This window comes from Rhinolophus hipposideros (assembly GCF_964194185.1).
Source record: "Rhinolophus hipposideros genome assembly, chromosome: 4".
NCBI classification, from domain to species: Eukaryota; Metazoa; Chordata; class Mammalia; order Chiroptera; family Rhinolophidae; genus Rhinolophus; species Rhinolophus hipposideros.
Window position 1 is genome coordinate 105,342,429 of NC_138050.1, and position 19,055 is coordinate 105,361,483.

Below are 19,055 nucleotides of genomic sequence, written 5' to 3' on the forward strand. Positions count from 1 at the left end.
CTTCTCCCCTGTATGTGACTTTGCAACTGGACATTGGTGATGCACTTGCTGCCTTGTAGATAAATGAACTCCTGGCTATTTACTAATTGAATCTGAGCGATCTCTACTAATTCACTAGGTTAAAGATTTACTGATTTTTACTGTTTTAAGTTACCCAATTAAATTAAGGATACATTCAAAAAAGCATACTAAAGTGGAAAATTGGCTTCATTCAGATAACCCTTTCTTTTCTTTTTTTTTCTGGCTGACGCAAAACTTTAATGGGATATTATTTAATTCACTATGGATTTGTTTTTCTCTAAATCTTTTAGAACATTGACCACATTCCTATTTGTACATTTATAACATTTGAAGATGAACCAGTATTTACACTAGGCAGTAACAGGAGAAAAAACTCGCTAATTCATTTCTGCTTACAGCTAAAAGTTAAAAACTGTTTAAAATGACTGAGATTCATGAGAGGCATCCATGCCAATACTAAAACAATGGAAAAGAAAAATTGGGTTTGAAGCCAGAAACCCCACGTTTTAACGTGTCTTATGAGAGAAGTTGAGAATAAAGACATTAAACAAAAGAACAAACTGCAAACAATCCATCTCACATAAAGCTCCACCCAGAGTGCCAGAGTGGGTGGGTGATGGGGAAACAGTGGGCTGGGTGGCCTGGAAGCAGGAGTGTTGCAGGGAGGACCACACAAGAGGCTTTCCAGAAGTACTGAAGGGAGCAGGAGCATGTATAAATGTAGGGCTGAGAACCTGGGAGGAGGACATGCAAAGAGGGGGCCTGCGCTCAGGCCACCAGGTGGCAGGAAAATCAAGCCTCTCAGGACAACTAGAAAGGGGGAGCCTCTGAGCGTTTCCCTGGAAATAAGACCTAGCCGGATCATCAGCTCTAATGTGTCTTTTGGAGCATAAATTAATATAAGACCCAGTATTATTTTACTATAAGACCAGGCATAATATAATATAATATAATATAATATAATATAATATAATATAATATAATATAATATAATATAACACAACACAACACAACACAACACAATACAATACTGGGTCTTACATAAGACTGGGTCTTGTTTTACTATAAGACCGGGACTAATATAATAGAATATAATATAATACCCGGTCTTATATTAATTTTTTCTCCAAAAGACGCATTAGAGCTGATGATCTGGCTAGATCTAATTTTGGGGGAAACAGGGAAGAAGAGAGACTGGGAAAGGAGATCAGAGGCACCCTAGAGATTTCTGGCATGGCTTGAAGAGGAGTTCACATTTTATCCCAACACTGACGAGAAGCAGGAGAGTCCCAGAATTAGGTAATGGGGCCATTTTGCCATTTCAAATTATTTGTCTGCCAGCCCAGCTGGGGGAAGATTCCTTGCAGATGGGAAAAACTGAAAAGCAAAGTATGAAATGGTGGAAGGAGACCAAGTGGAAGCCCTTTGTAGTTCATTAAATTAGGCAACTAGTCTTTAGCAGACCCGAAACACTGAGGAGAGTAAGGCCAAATCTGGAAAGAACCTTGGGCTCCATGGAAGTTTGCTTACTTATTTATGTATTTTTCAAGAAAATTTGTACTTGTGTTTATATTGTCAGCCATTAAGAGCAAGACTGAAGAGAGGAGAGAAGGAAAAACAAAAAACAAAAAAACAAACAAACAAGAAACAATGAGTCAGAAGTGGTGGGGGTGGGGGAGAGAATCCGTTATGGTTTACAGTTAGGAACAGAGGACCATTCATTCATGGGTGAGGTGCTCTCCAGTAGAAACATGAAGAGGTTGAATTTTCATCTAGCATATCTGCAAAACTGATTTGAAAAGAATATTAAGAAAACCCCACACTCCCTGGCATTTAGAAGGGATACTTAATGCTACTGTAATTTTCCAACTTGGATATTTAAGTAAATAATTGTGCACAGAACAGTTTTCTAGATGTTCTTTTTTCTGATTTCCATGATGTAAAATTTCCACAAGTTGATGTTCTCAATCTTCCTTGCTTCTTCTTTCCTTAATTCTGGTATATTTTAGTCATTTCTTGACTCATCATAATCTTTTGCAGAATTAGTTTTATGTCATTCTGCTGCATATTATAGCCTGAGTTTTATTACTCTACATCCATTTTCTTAAAATTATTTTTCAGCAAGAAGATAGAACAAGTCAAATCAGTCTGATCTGAAGTTAAAAATATAATCTTCTCTTATAGTTTATCTTAGATTAATAAACCACAGAAGGCAAATGGATAGAAACATTAATTATCAGCTTCCATAGCCACAGAAAATTCTGAAAACAAGTATAATAGAGTTTTAATAACAAGGTAATTATAATTGGCCTGCAACTCAATTCCTTGGGGCAACGCTTTCTGTTACTCCTAGAAAGGATTCAAAAAAGACCTCGTTCTCTTTCCCCCCTTCTCTTTCTCACATCTTTCTCGCCCTCTGTGTATTTGACAGCAAAAGCAATTATAAGAACAGCATTTATTTTTGTAAGGAAGAAAGTATATCTTCTGCTAATTGCTGTACCAATTTTCATTTCTGTTCCTCAAAGTCTCCACCCATGTATTTAGACATTTTGCATCAACAAAAGTCATAATATGCATAGACTTGTATTGTGACATCATACTCAATAGATAATAAGTAAGTTTTTGAGTGTGAGGAAAACTAAATTGCCCTGATATATTATCGGTCCCCTATGGTTTGGATTTTAGATTTTATAATTTTCTCCACTTCAGTATTTCATGCTATGATAAATACAATTTAAAGATAAATTTCTAGGGATGAAAAAATTAGATTAATTAATATGAACATTAGTTCATTAGATTCTTGCGCATTTTGACCATCGCTCCCAAATATGCATCAATTTATAAATAACCCCTCCAGTCTTGACATTATATCTATTTCAACATAATTATTTTAGCCTTTAGCATTATAAATTTTAATGATTTGTTATTTTAAAAGATTATGAAATGTTGCATTATCTCTATTGATTTTTACTTACTAATATATCCATTCTAAAAAAAGCTTTGAGACCAAGATGTGAATATTGATTTTTACTTATTAAAACATCCATTGTAAAAAGAAAAATGGTGTGAGACCAAGATGTGAATGTTCAATAATTTTTGTTTGTATCAATGCATAAAAAAAATCTGTTCACAATGAAAAATGTTTAATAATTTTTAATCTAAGAAATATTAATGGCTAGACGACAGTTTTAAATGAGTAAGGAAAAAATGAATTTAAGTTAACCTTTACATTTAAATTTCTAAAATAACTAAAAATAGATCAAAGAGAAAATATTATTTACTTCTAAAAATCTGACTTGAAAGTGTGAAAAAGTCTAAATTGTGAATCTTCTTTACTGCTAGTCAGATAATTACCAGTCCCAAACACTGAAATTAGTATCAATATGGTTCAGATCAGCCATAATTGTGTACTTTAATTCTGTGACTTGAAAATAATAGTAATGTGAGTTATGTTTGTTCTTTATATAACTTTTTACATTAATTTGTATTTATCTCATACTCTCATATATATCATTACATAGATAAATTATGTTCACAACTGTACAATTTTTTTTTTATTAATTAATTTATTTATTAGTTTCAGGTGTACAAAACAAGGTAATACTTAGACGTTCATCATTTATATCCCTCATACTGTGAACCCCCCTCCCCCCATCCACTATCCCTCCGACCTCACACTGAACCATCACATTATATATATAAAATTATAGTTGGCATTCATTAATGTTTAGCTTCTGATGTACAATGCCATGATCAGGTATAGTTGGCATTCATTAATGTTTAGCTTCTGATGTACAATGCCATGATCAGGTATCCACAGCCGGAGAAATCCAAAACTCCAATTCAAAAATCTGTATGCACTCCTATGTTTATTGCAGCACTTTACACAATAGCCAAGATATGGAAACAACCAAAATGCCCATCGGTAGATGACTGGATTAAGAAGCTGTGGTACAACTGTACAATTTTTAAAATCATTCAGAAAATTAGAAAATGCTTTACAAATCTAAGGTTAGTAATATACCTCTTAGAAATATGAAGAAACAGGAATATATTTATACATACCGTGTTTCCCTGAAAATAAGACCTAGCTGGACAGTCAGCTCTAATGCGTCTTTCGGAGCAAAAATTAATATAAGACCCGGTATTATATTATATTGTATTGTATTGTATTATTATATTATATTATACTGGGTCTTATATTAATTTTTGGTTCAAAAGATGCATTAGAGCTGATTGTCCAGCTAGGTCTTATTTTGGGAGAAACAGGATATTTGAAAAAGGTATACTCTATACGGTAAAATCGACAAAGGCATTTTTTAAAGGTACTCAATTTATAAATTTATACCTTGGCCCATATTAATATAATATACTCTTCCTTCTCTCTTTTCAAAGAAAAGCATAATTTGTTAGAATCTGAAGTATAAAATATTTAGTTTTTGAAACTTGAGAAAATAATGTTGCGATCAACTAGTTTTGCTTCCAGAATGACATATGGTTATCACTTACACTCATAAACATGTGGACAACTTACAAATAACCTACCCTCATTTTTTAAAATGGTATTGGTTTCTTGAAAATATTTTGCTATCATAGGTTTTCTGAATATATTTACATATGCTATGAATAATGGCGGGGAAATGGGTAGCGCCACCCCTATCTTCATCCCGGCGTTAGTTCTCCTGTTCCTTCAAATCCAGGGGAATGGGCATGAATCCAGAAAATATGGATAGCTGGGCTGGAAGGAAACTACAGAGTCTTTGAAGAATAGGGAATAAAAATGCCATAAGTAGACTGATCCTGAGAAAGCAGACTTGGGAAAAAGAGGGCAGTAATTAACATAGGAACCTAGAAAAAAAAAGCGGCCTGCAAGAGATTCAGGATTCACTTTCTGGAAAGCTGGTAGTGTTAAAGGTAGTTCTTTGTATTTTTGTTTGTTGTATTAATGGGATGCTAGCAGTTAAGAGTTTTCAAATCATGTATAAAAGAATATGTAGCACAGGCATTTCTTTCTTTCTTAAAAAAGAATTGATGTGTAGTTGACGTATGTTATTATATTAGTTTCAGGTGTACGTCATAGGGATTCAAAATGTATACATATTATGAATTGATCCCCATAAGTCGGTTTACTGTCACCATATGGAGTTCCTATGTTACTATTGACTCTATTCCCTATGCTGTACATCCCATGACTTATGTCCCATGACTTATTTATAACTGGAAGTTTGTACCTCTTAATCCCTACAGTGTTTTGCCTACCCCCCAACCTCTATCCACCACTTGTAACCACCATTTTGTTCCCTGTACATATGAATCTGTTTCTGTTTCGTTTTATTTGTTTGCTTTTAGATTCCACATGTAAGTAAAATCATATGGTTTTGTCTTTGTCTGTCTGACGTGTTTCACTTAGCATAATACTCTCTGTCTCGGTTTATCCATGTTGTCACATATGGCCAGATTTCATTCTTATTTTTATGTCTGAGTACGTGAGTATATTGCATTGTATGTGTGTACCACATCTTCTTTATCCAGTCGTCTATTGATGGTCACTTAGGTTGCTGCCATGTCTTGGCTACTGTAAACAATACTGTAATGAACATGGGAGTGCACATATCTTTTTGAATTTCTGGTTTGGATTTCTTTGGATAAATACCCAGAAGTAGAATTGCTGGGTCACATGGTAGTTCTATTTTTAACTTTTTGAGGAACCTCCGTACTGTTTCCTGTAGAGACTGCACCAATTTACATTCCCACCAATAGTTTGCAAGGGTTCTGTTTTTTCTCATCCTCATTAATCATTATTATTATTTTTTTTTGTCATTTTGATAATTGCCATTCTGACAGATGTGAGATGACATGTGGCTGTTGGCTGGCTATCTGTATGTCTTCTTTGGAAAAATGCCTATTCAAGTCCTCTGTCATTTTTAATTGGGTTGTTATTTTAGATTAAGTTGTATAAGTTATTTATACATTTTGGATATTAACCCCTAATCAGATGTGTAATTTGCAAATATTTTCAAACATTTAGGTAGGTTGCCTTTTCATGTTGTTGATGGTTCCGTCACGGTGCAAAAGCTTTTTAGTTTAATGTGGTCCGATTTGTTTCTTTTTGCTTTTGTTCCCCTAGCCTGAGAAAACTGGTCCAAAAAATATTGCTGAGACTAATGTCAAAGACCCTACTGCCTAGTTTTCTTCTAGGAGCTTTGTGGTTTCAGATCTTACATTCAAGTCTTGAATCCATTTTGAATTTATTTTTGTATGTGGTGTAAAGTAGTGGTCACATTTCATTGGAACACTATACCTGTTTATATCGCAGAGATCAATGTATTTAGCTGATCTAAACATAGGTGCTTCCGTTTCTTCTTCCACAAAATGGATTAAAAATAGTTACTTCAGTTGGGATGTTTGCATTTATAAGCACAGAATCTGGCACATAATAAACAATTAAAGAATATTAGTTTGGTGATGTTAAGAAGGGATGAGGCACATACCAAGCTAAACTGTTTTTATAGCTTTTGCCTAATAAAACTTACCTAAATCACTTAATCTTTATGCTAAAATGTATGGGTAAATAAGAATAAAAACAACCCTTTTAAAGGGATTATTTTAAACACTAGATAGGCAGAAAAATATTAATTATTATAAATAATATTTTATTTAGGGTTAAGCAAATAGAAATAAGAAGTGCATATATATATCTTAAGTCAGGTATTTCTCCACCAAATATTCTATTCAAGTCAGCGAATTTTAATAAGGTGCTTAATACTAACAAACACTTCACTTTTTCATTTGAATTCATTTCACAATAGCATGTCTCTGTGTATGTATGTATGTATGTATCCATTCATCCATCTGTCCGTCCATCCATCCACCTACCTACCTACCTACCTACTGCCTGCCTACCTACTTACCTACCACCTACCACCCCTACTTTACAAACGACCAATGATGATTCTGAAATATGAACAGTACAGCTGCTGTTTGATTCCAAGACCCTTGCTCCCTCCCACAGACTTCCACATTCAGACCCACCTGTTCCACAACAGAGTATATTTTCATCCACAGAAGATAGGCTATTCCTTCACTCATTGCAAAAATGTTTTCTTCATATGAAAAGAAGAGTGTATTTGTTTTTCTTCACTGATACGACAAATTACCACAAACTTCATGGCTTAGAAATCATAAGCAGAAATGTGTTATCTTAGATTTCTAAAGGTTAGACGTTCCATGAGGACTCACTGAGTTAAAATCAAGGTGTTCCAGGTTTGACTTCTTTTCTAACGGAGACATGGAGGACCCCTTGCCTTTTCTGGCTTCTAAAGGCTGCCCACATTTGTTTGCTCACAATTCCTTTTCTCCATCTTCAAAGCCTGCAAGGTTGTCTCTTTCCAACCTTTTTATTTTTTATTTTTTCCTAATGATAGCTCCTTCTCACCATAGCTAGGAAATGTTCTCAGATTTAATACTTAATGTGATAGCTTTGAGCCCACTCAGGTAATCTAGGACACTGTCCCCATTTCAAAATCCTTAACCGTCATCTCTATAAAGACCCTTTGGTCTGGTCAATTAACGTATTCACAGGTCCTAGGGTTTAGGATGTGGACATCTTAGGTGGAGGGCTTCTGCCCAGCTCAAATGCCAGAAGATAGGCAATGCGTACCTCTCTCCTACCTCTAGGCTCTCATACAGGCCAGACCATTTTCTTCATCCCTTGCCTACCTGCGTTTTATGTGTCAAGCTTGAATGCCCCTTCTTTATAGGTATTTTCTGATACTTAGGTCCTCGCTTTCACTTTCTATTTTATAATCATCTTTCCTCTTCATAAAACCACATTATGAATTAAACATTTGTTTGAGCATTTATTTGTTTAGAGCCACACTTCCTCTCGCACTGGACGCTATAAGGGTAGGTACCTTGTCAGCTTTTTCCAGAAGTATATTTGTGTCACTCGCCATGGCATATGGCAGGGAGAAGACAAGAAATCATTTCTGAGTGAATGCACCAGTATTTTGTTGAAGACTGTATGTTGACAGCCTTTATTTAGTTTTTATTTTTATTTTTATTTATTTTTATTTTTTTATGTTTATTGTAATTCTTTTTTTTTTAAATTAAATTTATTGGGGTGACAATTGTTGGTGAAATTACATAGATTTCAGGTGTACAATTCTGTATTACATCGTCTATAAATCCCATTGTGTGTTCACCACCCAGAGTCAGTTCTCCTTCCATCACCATATATTTGATCCCCCTTACCCTCATCTCCCTCCCCCCCCCTTACCCTCTGGTAACCACTAAACTATTGTCTGTGTCTATGAGTTTTTCTTTCTCATTTTTTTTAAGTATCAAAGTTGCTTCTGAGGACCTGGCTAAATCTCCACAAAACATTTTACACATTTCTGTGACCTCTCCATCTTTCCACTCTGGTGAAAAACTTAAGAATTAAATGTAAAAATTTTTAAAAAGGCAGAAAATACACAGAAAGATAGGGAAAGCCATTAAAATGCCATATTGTCACTGAGCTCTTGAAAAGCAAATAGGCAGATGCTTCCTTTTCTAAAGCACATTCAGTCAAATGAATAAAAACCTAACTATATTGTGAAGAAGAGACCTAACTCATTGACAGCCACATCTCATTTTGTCGTTTCATTGCAGAAGTAATAATGCCGTCTAAGACAGCTGGTCAGCCCACCAGTCCCAAGAAACGGCTGATTGAAAATGTTTTTTCTAGAGCAAAACTACTTCCCACTGATCTGGAGAGGCCGGCATTAAGAGCTGTCAACAGCAGAAGCTGGGCATTGACATATCCTCGTGACTTCTTTTCCAGAGAGCAATCAGCTAGGTGTAAACACAGGTGGAGGTTAGAGCATTTCCTGTGTACACTCATGTTTTACCAGTTATTTTCCTCTGCCTTTCACTTTTTGATACAGATTTTGGTAAAATTTGAGAAAATTATGGAAATGAAATGGATGGTCAAGGGCTCATTTATATTTTGCATTTCAAATTATTCTGCAATTGTTGCTTATTGTGCCCTATATTTTTGTTTGTTTTACTTGAAAGAAAAAAGGAGACCACATACCAATATTTCTTTTGTATCAGATACTGGGCCATGTATTCTGCACGTGTAACTTAATCGTTACAGTAATCATTTGGATTGTGACAGATGATCTGTCATTTAAGTGTAAAGTGACTTTTGCTCAGAGGTTAAGCACTGGCGCAGGGTCAGCCCCATAGAAGGTGGTGGCTGGAGCTGGAATTCCTCCATCTTGGATCAGAGCCTGTCATGGCATCTTCTCAACCATGAGCAATCAAGGGATTGCCCTGAATAATACTACATTTTATTTTGTTCAGGTAGTTAAAGAGGAATGTTGGAAATGTCAGGCTCCTACAACAATAAAGTAAGCAACTCTCAATGGATAAGTTATCACCCAAAAACTGAGAATGGTGACTTGTGGGAACACAGACTTAATTATCCATCAGGATTTCATGGAAAATCAAGACAATTTTCGAGATATACAGAGCTTTTGAAACTTTCATAGCCACCCTGTCTCATTCAGCTTATGTTTTCCCATATTGGTTGAGAATTAGAGTGACTATGAATCAATCATCAAATTTGTTTTACCTTGCACTAAGTATCTAATAATTTGGTAACAGTAAGCCATCTAAAGGAGGCATTTCTTTTTTGTTCTCTAGTGCAGACATACAAAAGGAAGGAAGGAAGGAAGGAAGGAAGGAAGGAAGGAAGGAAGGAAGGAGGGAGGGAGGGAGGGAGGGAGGGAGGGAGGGAGGGAGGGAAGGAAGGAAGGAAGGAAGGAAGGAAGGAAGGAAAGAAGGAAAGAAGGAAGGAAGGCAAAGAAAAAAAATCATCCATTTTCCCATCCAGAGTATCATTCTTGAGTCTTGAATTTGTGGAAATATTTTAAGAGGATCAAAGGACTTGATCCCTAAGAACTGGCATTGGTTTAACAACATTCAGTCTGTGCTTCACTGTCTCCAGCTTCATGCATTGAACTTGGATTGAATTCTTGATGTATTCAAAGCACAGCTCAAGGCTTTATGAAAGCATCACAGGTTAATTGGTTTGTCCATCCTCCAAGATCCTGTTATGTAGTAGGGAGGATACAGTACTGGTGATAGGTGGTATTTGAATAATTGACACTTTAGAACATATATCTATTTGCCTTTCAATTTGTTATTTTTCAGGAAGCTGAGGTGCAATGGGATCTGACTTGACAACTAAAACAAGCACAATATCTATTTTCGTTTTCAGTGTACGATGCTATGTATACATCTGCACTAAACCATCCATTCATTTAGGAAGTGAACTTCAGGTTCAGATCTCTAAGTAATGAAAAGCATCGCAGAAACTGTTCACATGTCAGTGACTAACGCAGGAATTGTGTGCATGTCACATTTGCACACAGTGGTTTAAATACCGCCCCCTGTACTTTTGACACGGTGCATTTTTTTCATTAATTTAATGATTTTGAACATAGGAGCATGCCAAATGTTTTACTAGATTCTTTGTGCATTAAATGTTATGCAAACATGTGAGAATCTCACAGATAAGAATCAAGGCTCAAGGCCGTCAACTATTTCCCCCAAATTCTCTTTAAAAATCTGTGTGTCAGGGTTGGGTGTTGACTCCAGCGCCACCTGCTTCTACACTTGAGCTCTTTCCCCATAATTTGGTGGAACAGAGCTTACTGTGAAATGGGGATAGAAAAAGGATTTGAGAAAGGATTACAGGAGGAAATGGACAACAGCACTGTGTAAAACAGGTATATACACACATCCACAAAACCCGAGGAGAAGCAAGGTGAGCACAGTTCTAAGTAACATGAAAGGAGGAGAAACAGTGATGTCACTGTGCATGTCTGGTGACAAATGCTGTTGTCACCGGTTTGTGCCATATGCTGCCATATTTGTGCCATATTCTAGGAAAGTCTGTGAGCTCTTTCTTGGAACCGCGTTTCTAAATGCACACACAAAAATTTACAGACCACAGAGAACACAAATTATATTGAAATACTCTAGAATTTATACGCTTGGGGGAGCCACAAACCCCATCTGGAAAAGGCAAGCTACATTGGTAATGGAGACTTCACCCATGCAGCCATATGCTCAAAGACTCATTTTGTTAAAATCAAAGCAGCTGAGAATTCCTTAGACATTTTTCTGAAAGATTCATTTCTCAATATGGGGAAAAACTGATATTTTTCTTATTCCACAAATGCATATTTTACTTAAATCTGGGCATGGTTTATCCACAGTGCCAAGAGGTAACTCAGACTCTGTGACTCCTCTTCTACTAGGGGAATGGGCGGGGGGGAGCAAGTTCATGATGAAAGCAAAACAGAGGAGGAAAAAAAAAAAAATGACACAAATTTATTCAATGCCATTAAAACGATAATAAAAATCTGTTGTCAGACACTTCCTGGTACTGTTAACGTGATAGTAACCGTTGATTGGGGAAGAGACAAGGTCCTATTCTAATTAAGGCCTGTGTCTCCATTTATTGTTAGATATTTTGCTGAGCACTGGGTGTGTCCACCATATCATGGCCAAAGCCAACTTAGTAACATCTACTTGGAGGACGAGGTCTGCAGTTCTTCCCAAGCTTCAAAGTCCATCCTATATGAGCAACTTTGTGGGGACTTTATTTATTTGTCAATTATAATTTCTACCCACTTCACTTCATTTAGTATTAGCAGCAATGAGATTATTGAACTAGGTTTAGTAATTGGTATTAGATGTTGAAATATATAAAGTTGAAAGGACAATGTTTTAGTTGTTTGACTTCATTTTTTTATCATCAGTGCAAAATGGACCAGCATGTTAGTCCACCATCACATTTCAAGCAGCAGCGAAATGATCGCATATTTTTTCTGTGTTTCAGTGACTATGACTGATTTTCATATAGTTGCTTCAACATCACAGGCATATTAGGAAAAATATATAGTTATTATAAAGCACAATTCAAAAAGAAGAAAATAAAATTTACCTTCATTCCCGTGTCCTGGAAGTTGACATTAGATTTTTTGTTTTTTTCCTTGTGTGTATGTGGCCAGTGGTCTGAGGCTCGGCGTGTTGAGTATGCATGTGACAGGCTTTCATGCCGTCTAAATGTGGTCACCCCACCCTGTCCATGTCCCCTTGCCCTGCTCTGGCAACCTTGACATCACACCAGGCCAACTCCATAATTGTTGGCCATATCCCATTAATGAACGCTCTCATTCTGGAGAGATTTGGCTCCATTCCCACTGGCATGTTGGTTTTATCCTTGTGTCACCCCTCTTCTCACCTGTTCCTCACACCAGCTGGGCCTGTGTACTTGGGAGGCCGAGGCTGGAACAGGCTGGCTGTATCCTGCTGCTTGGCCACCTCCCACTGTCCCCGACCTCCCACTGCAGGGGCGAAGGAGCAGAATGTGATGGAGGGAGGAGCACTCCACGACACGCTGCCTGCCACAAGGAGGCTGATCTCCCCAAGCTGGAACACCTGAGTCTTTGGAGTGATGTGTCCCCTCTCTGGTGGTTTTGTTGGCCCCTTTTCTGTCACAGACAGGCTGTGGTTCCCTCTGTGTAAACATCTGAATGTCAGTCCCCAAATAACATCACGTCTATTGGTCCCTCCAAGCCCTGTGGCACTTCTGTCCCCAAATATGTGGCTCACAGAAGGACGTTTCTAGAAAGACAACATGTGGGTGTGAGTGCTGTTGAGTTTAACTGTGTCTACCATTTGTGACTGGTTATGAGTCTCAGAGCACACGGAAGTCCCTTAAAAACTCAAATGGTAGAAATTATTAAAATACAATATCTGATCTTTTATACCCGGCTATATCAGTTAGCTTGGGTGTAATAAGGAAGTACCACAGGCCACGGGGCTTATGAACAACAGAAATCAGTTTCTCATGGTTCTGGAGCCTGGAAGTCTGACGCCAGGATGCCATTCTGGTGAGCACTCTCTTCCGGGTCAGCGACTGCTGACTCCTCGTATCTTCACCGTGTGGGAAAAAAGACAGGAGCTCCCTGCATTCTCTCTTTCAGGGCACTCATCCAGTTCACAGGGGCTCCACCCTCATGACCTCATCACCTCCCAACGCCCCACCTCCTAATGCCATCACATTGACGGTTTCAGCATATCAACTGGGGGACCAGAAGCATTCACTGCATTGTGCTGACACACTGATGACCAATAGACTGGGCTGATTTGGTTCCATCCAAGCCTATAGAGTTCATGTCTCACATCAGTGCCCAAGAAATGTTCCCTCGAGTGTGGTTTGCCATGTCCTTGGCACAGTGTGAAGCTGGTGCCGAACAAAATACCCGACAACTGGGATGCACTCTGTAAAAGCCCCTTGGCCGATGTCAGAGGATGTGGCCTCAAACCAACTCACTTAGTGCTCAGCACCAACACTGCAAATATTCCTAGTCACCTAAAGTCACACGAAAGAAATGTGTTCAGATGGTGTCCTACTGGCATCCCAGGGACAGCTCTGTAAAAGGAGAAGAGTCCCTCCAGCAGACATCATCCAATTGCTGATTAAAGCTCCCTCTAAAACTTGGTGGGACAATTTAATTGAGTATATCACAAAGCCATGTATTAAAATTAGCCACACGGTCATCCTTTTAACATATATTAGCTAACCATATTTTGGTAACCATCTTTTCAACTATCTTTGCCATTTTAACTCTTATTTTCAAAGTCATCACAATATGCCTGGTGGGGCACTGGCAGGAAGACGTATTTAAGATGCACACCGACTTCTTTGTGTTTGCTTTGTATGCAATGGCTCTTGAGATGAAATTACTTTTGTTGTGAGAGAATTGGAAGCTTGTGCATTCCCGCTGGAACCCTCCGGGACACGTGTCCCTGTGGGGGTGCCCTGGCTGTCGCTGCAGATGGTTTAAGGAAGCTGTATTGTGCTAATGTTCCTTTTCTTTGCTCTTCTTTGAATCTTTGTCCAATTTTGATCTTGCTGAGGTCTGGAAACTCAGAGTTGATTTTGCTGATTCACATCCCCAATCATTTGAGGGAACATGTAATTCAATTCAACCTTAAACACAAAGTGAACTGAACCTCCATCCAAATAAAATGGTCTTTCCAGTTTTATGTAGGAGATGATAGATTTTGCAAAGGCTCACAGAACCAAAATCAACCTGATGAATGTTTCATACGGCTTTTCATTTTCTTTCAATTTACCTTGTGGTTTTCTTTCAAGATATAAAGCTTCAACAGCTGAGGAACAGTGATTCATAGGTGAAGAATAAGCATTTCCTAGTGACCAGTCCTCCGCACACAGGTGTTATATTGCAAGCAAATTAAGGACGTGCCTTTCATTTTGATCTGGCTTGATTAGTTAACTGAATTTATTGGCTTCTGGTTATTTTTCTATACATCTTTGATAACAAGCTTTAATGAAAATTCTCTCTGGTTATGAAGCCAAAGCTTGGAGTCTGATTAAGCTACTAATTAATGTCATTTTTAACCTCTTTGAGCTCTGATGTATGTCACCATATACGTAGGAGTACATAATCTCTGCATCCCTTTCAGTGAGAAAAAACTGATACCTCCAGGTGAGTTTTTAAATCTAAATTAATATTTCTATTTGTATTATTTTACTTCTTTCACTTGTGTGGTGTTCTGTTGGTGTCAGGCTCTAATTATTCTAAGCTGTCTGAATTAATGCAGGTTGTTTCGTTGACTATCACAACCATTCTAGGAGGGAGCTGCTGTTTTATAGGTGGGGAAACTGAAGCCCAGAGAAGGCAACTTCTCCAAGCCCAATAGCCACTCATAGGAGATACTAATTTGAATAAAGCTAGAAGAGGCTGGATTGCCTTTTCTGAATCATTATACCGAACCACACCCCCTATCATTTTTTAGAGAAAGGAATAAGTGAAAGTATTTGTTGAAATTACAATTTCAACAATTACAATTACAACGAGGACTTAGTCTTTCAGAGTCGATTCAAGGCTATATATCATGTAACAACGAAACTTTAATTTTTTCAAAAGCTGTGCTCCTTTCACTGATCCCACCTTAAAATCTGGCAACATGATTAACTTCTGCTTTATGTGCCAGTTTAATTTTCCTGATGTAATAGAATATTTTCTTAATGTTACACGTCTTAATTAGGACACAAATTTAAAAATGACTTTTAAGTACTGATTCCATTGTAACACACCACATTATATGTAAGGATCAGAGACATCAGCGGAAGGGGCTTTGTGTGGGGAAGGCAGCAGTGTAATCCCATAAACAGGGGTGAGGAGGGTTGCTTATCCACAGGCATGGGGGTTTTGCCATTTTTTAAAACTCTTCCACTAACACAATAGCATGTCTGATACCAACATCCTCCAGGAAGGGTGAGGGCACCCTCAGTGTTAATGCAGCTTTCTCATAAGTGTGTGCACTCAACATTCCTATCCGTAGTAGAAATACTGTGATTCTTTAAATTATAGAAACACATGCTGTTAGACCTACATATTTCCTTTTGTTTTTAATGACTTAAGTAAAATTAGAAGCTATGTGGGCTTTATTCTTGTTGTTGTTATTTTTATTTTATTTCATTTTTTTCCTAAGGAACGCAGTTGGCACTGGGTTTCATGTTGAGTTACTCAAAATGACTTCTTGAAATAAATACAGTTACAGGTTCTCTGCAGACAGGCAGGGGCGGTCCCTCACCGGATGGGCCCCGGGACACAAGCACACGTGTCTGCAGTGGACGACACAGGTGTGTGCGTCTGTCCTCATCTCAGAGAGGTGACTTGCCAGTCTTACCAGGGACTGTTCTAGCAAGCTGAAATGTTAATCCCCTGAATTATCTTAGTAGGCAATTAACACTAACTCTTATAACAAACGGAAGCTGCCACACCAGTAAAAGGTTATTTCCGTTCCCTTCATAGCCCGTATGGGGTCTGGCAGCCACCCTCACGTAGCTACAGTATCTTGACAAACTAGAGGGGCAGAAACACACCAGATGTGTGTTATGCCTTTCACTTCATTGCGTGTGTCGGAGGACAGGAAGGCTGACCTTCCTCGAATTGAGTAACAAATGCATGTACATTGCATGCTTCTTATCTTCCCACCCCCAAGATACACATCCAAAAGTCTCTTCATCTTCCCTCCTAGTGAAACGGTGTTTTTCCTTTTATACATTATTTAAAGTCATTGATTAATTTTATTTGTATTTACCTTTCCTCTCGTTTATAAAGGCTGGAAGGTTAAAAATAAAAAATATTTTTAAAGAGTTTTATTTTCTCCATTGGAGGAAAGACAAGGAGCTTACCCATGGAATGTTAAGGTTACGGTGACTTGCACAACACGCTGATCCAAGGTTTCTCCCCAATTCTATGTGGATGACTAAAAACAGCCTCAAACAATTAGGAAAAAAAGAAAGAAAAGATCATGACAGTGTTTACCAATAATGAATGCCAACACCCACTACCAAAGCAAAGTCCCTTGTGCTTTGTTTCAAAACTTGTATTTAAATAATGATGTAAGGTCCTGTAGTAATGGTTTCTGTATCACCGGCTGTTACACAGATTGAATCACGGCAGCTCAGTCTGCGACCCTATCACCTGGGTAAAACCTTCAGAGGGGACACCGGGGGACCTCCAGGGCACGAGTAGCCTCCACCGAGTTTGGCCACCTTTCTTCTGGGTCATCAGAGTCACATTTCACATAAATTAAAGTGCCTCTTTCTGCCAACATTATCTTTGAAAGAATTATGTGCAATTTACACATTTTAAGATTAATGTGGTAATGTCTTAAAACATATAATTTTAATTAAATGCTGTGCATACTGCCAGCAATCACATTTCAATTTGCTTTAAATCACCTGTGTGACCAGGAAGAAGTCTGTCCTTTTTTTTTTTTCTTTCCTGCTTTTGATTTCAGAGGAGATAAAACACAGTGGGGTGAAAGCCATGTGTGGGGCTGTATACTACTTGTAATGTGAACCATTTGAACCTAATTAGCAAGAAATTAGTGACATTGTCACTATGTCACTATGATCTGAGGGAGGAAAAATGTAAAACCACCTGTGAAAGTCCTGTCAGCAGATCTTCTCAGACTGCTATTTCGAGGGGGAAATCCTGCCTTCTTATGCTACTGTTTGGGGACAGTGGATTGCATTTGTGTGTGAATGCTACATCCTGCCTCCTTACTTTGCACTGAGTAGAACAGCCCTCTGAAAGCCACTTAATGCTGACGTTTGTCATTTAAAGGACATTGAGTCCAATTTGTCTCCCAATTGCTGTGACTGGAAGAACATAAACATTCTTTAAAATCCATTTGTAAATCTCAAGCATAAGCTCACGTTGGATTAAAGCGAAGTATTAACTTTTCTCTGGACAACCTTCAGAAATGTCCCAGAATATTGCAAAGAAATGTATTTTTCATGCTACAGGTTAACAAATGAGTATGTTTCAGACAGTCAAGAACCATCAGAGTTCTTCAGAATTGGAAGGGACCAGAGAGCTCACTCATCTTTTCCAGTTTTGAACATTTACCCTGATGTCAGAAGAGTGGAGTTGAGTGCCATGGTGGAAAATGTTTGTCCTAAAACACCTGAATGTACCGTGGACATGGCATCAGCTCGCCCTGGTGGGCAAGTTTGAGACAAGTAGCTCTGAGAATCTCCCTCTTCCTTTTCTTTGTGCTTTTCCTTCTTGTGAAGTTTCCAGTTTTCACAATGCTGACTTGCCTTTCAGCTTCGCATGTTGACCTAGTGTCGCCTTCATTTTACAGGCAGGAAGCCTGGGCTCTGAGAGCTACTGCAGTTCCCAGCGGGCAGGGAGCAGGGCTGTGCCCTGCGTCCCCTCAGTGTCTGGAACGAGCCCCCCACCTAGGGTGGGCTCTGAGCCATCACACTGCAGGTGAATAAGGGGCCATCCTCACTCATGGGCATGCCCCCTCCCTCTTGTTGTTTTGCGCTTTCCTCTCTGCTCTAGTAAGTTTGACAGAGCATTCTGGGGTGTCCTGTGCTTGGGGCCCCTCAGCTTCCTGCTGCCCCACTAGCCTCTGTGGGCCACAGTATTGGTGAAGGCCAGGCATGGGCCCTTCAGAGAGGGTGTCCCTGTCACATCCCCTTCACCTGAAACTCTCCGGGTCTGTCAAGCAGCATGCACCTAACATTTCTATTTGTCAAATAATGTTGCAATACATCTGCAATCATTTAGGATGATGTGTGCGTCCAGTCTAGACCCAAAGCGGAGGTGTTGTGCGGCTGCTTATCTAGTTTGATTATTTACCATTTTAGTAAAACCGAGATCTTAGAATTCCAGTAACCCAGCGGAAGTCACTCCGCTAATTAAGTGGTTATTTAGGGCACCCAGCCTCTGACCACGGCACTGCTCTTTCCGCTAAACAGATTTGCACTGGTAGCGTCCACTTCGCCTTAAAGTGATAACCGTACCAAAGACACGAGTCTGGTTTACAAGCTGATCGCTCAAATCCGTCCGTTATTCATTCCGCCCTTTTGCTACTGTTATTGTCAATATGTATGTAACCTTTTATGTTGTCCATTAAATTAGTAACTCATTTTGCAGTTTCATTAACCGGTACCTGAGTTGGTAGATAGAATACTGTGGGCCAATTTGTAAGTGAAAGGATAAGCAAATGTGTCTCTTTATTTCATTTGAATAAGCAAAATGATTGTTTTCTCACTGTCTACATGGGTTGTGTGTTCTTACAAATCTATATAGTGTACGCTACTTGTAAAATGATCGTTTCTCAAACACACAATGTTGTGATTATCACTACGTGCGGGTACCATTCTAAGTACTTTGAGAGCCCTGCGTCATTTAATCTTCACGATAATCCCATGACAACACTACTTTTATTGCACTTTAAAATGGGGAGATTACGACACCCAGAGGTTAAATAATCTGCCCAAGGTCACAGAGATGGCAGGTGCAAAGCCAGGATTCACAGCCATCAAATGGCCCCGAGCCTGTGCTTCCAATCACCACGCTTTGCTGAGTCTGTAGAGGTTGTAAGGAGCTCGGACGCAACGGCCTGCTCAGCTG

At 38.6% G+C, this 19,055-nt stretch overlaps 1 protein-coding gene across 4 annotated transcripts in view; it reads left to right on the plus strand.

The window, feature by feature from the left end:
• Positions 1 to 19,055, plus strand: part of CSMD1 (CUB and Sushi multiple domains 1) — a 1,600,646-nt gene that overhangs the window by 668,303 nt on the left and 913,288 nt on the right. The gene's annotated exons all lie outside the window — the stretch shown is intronic.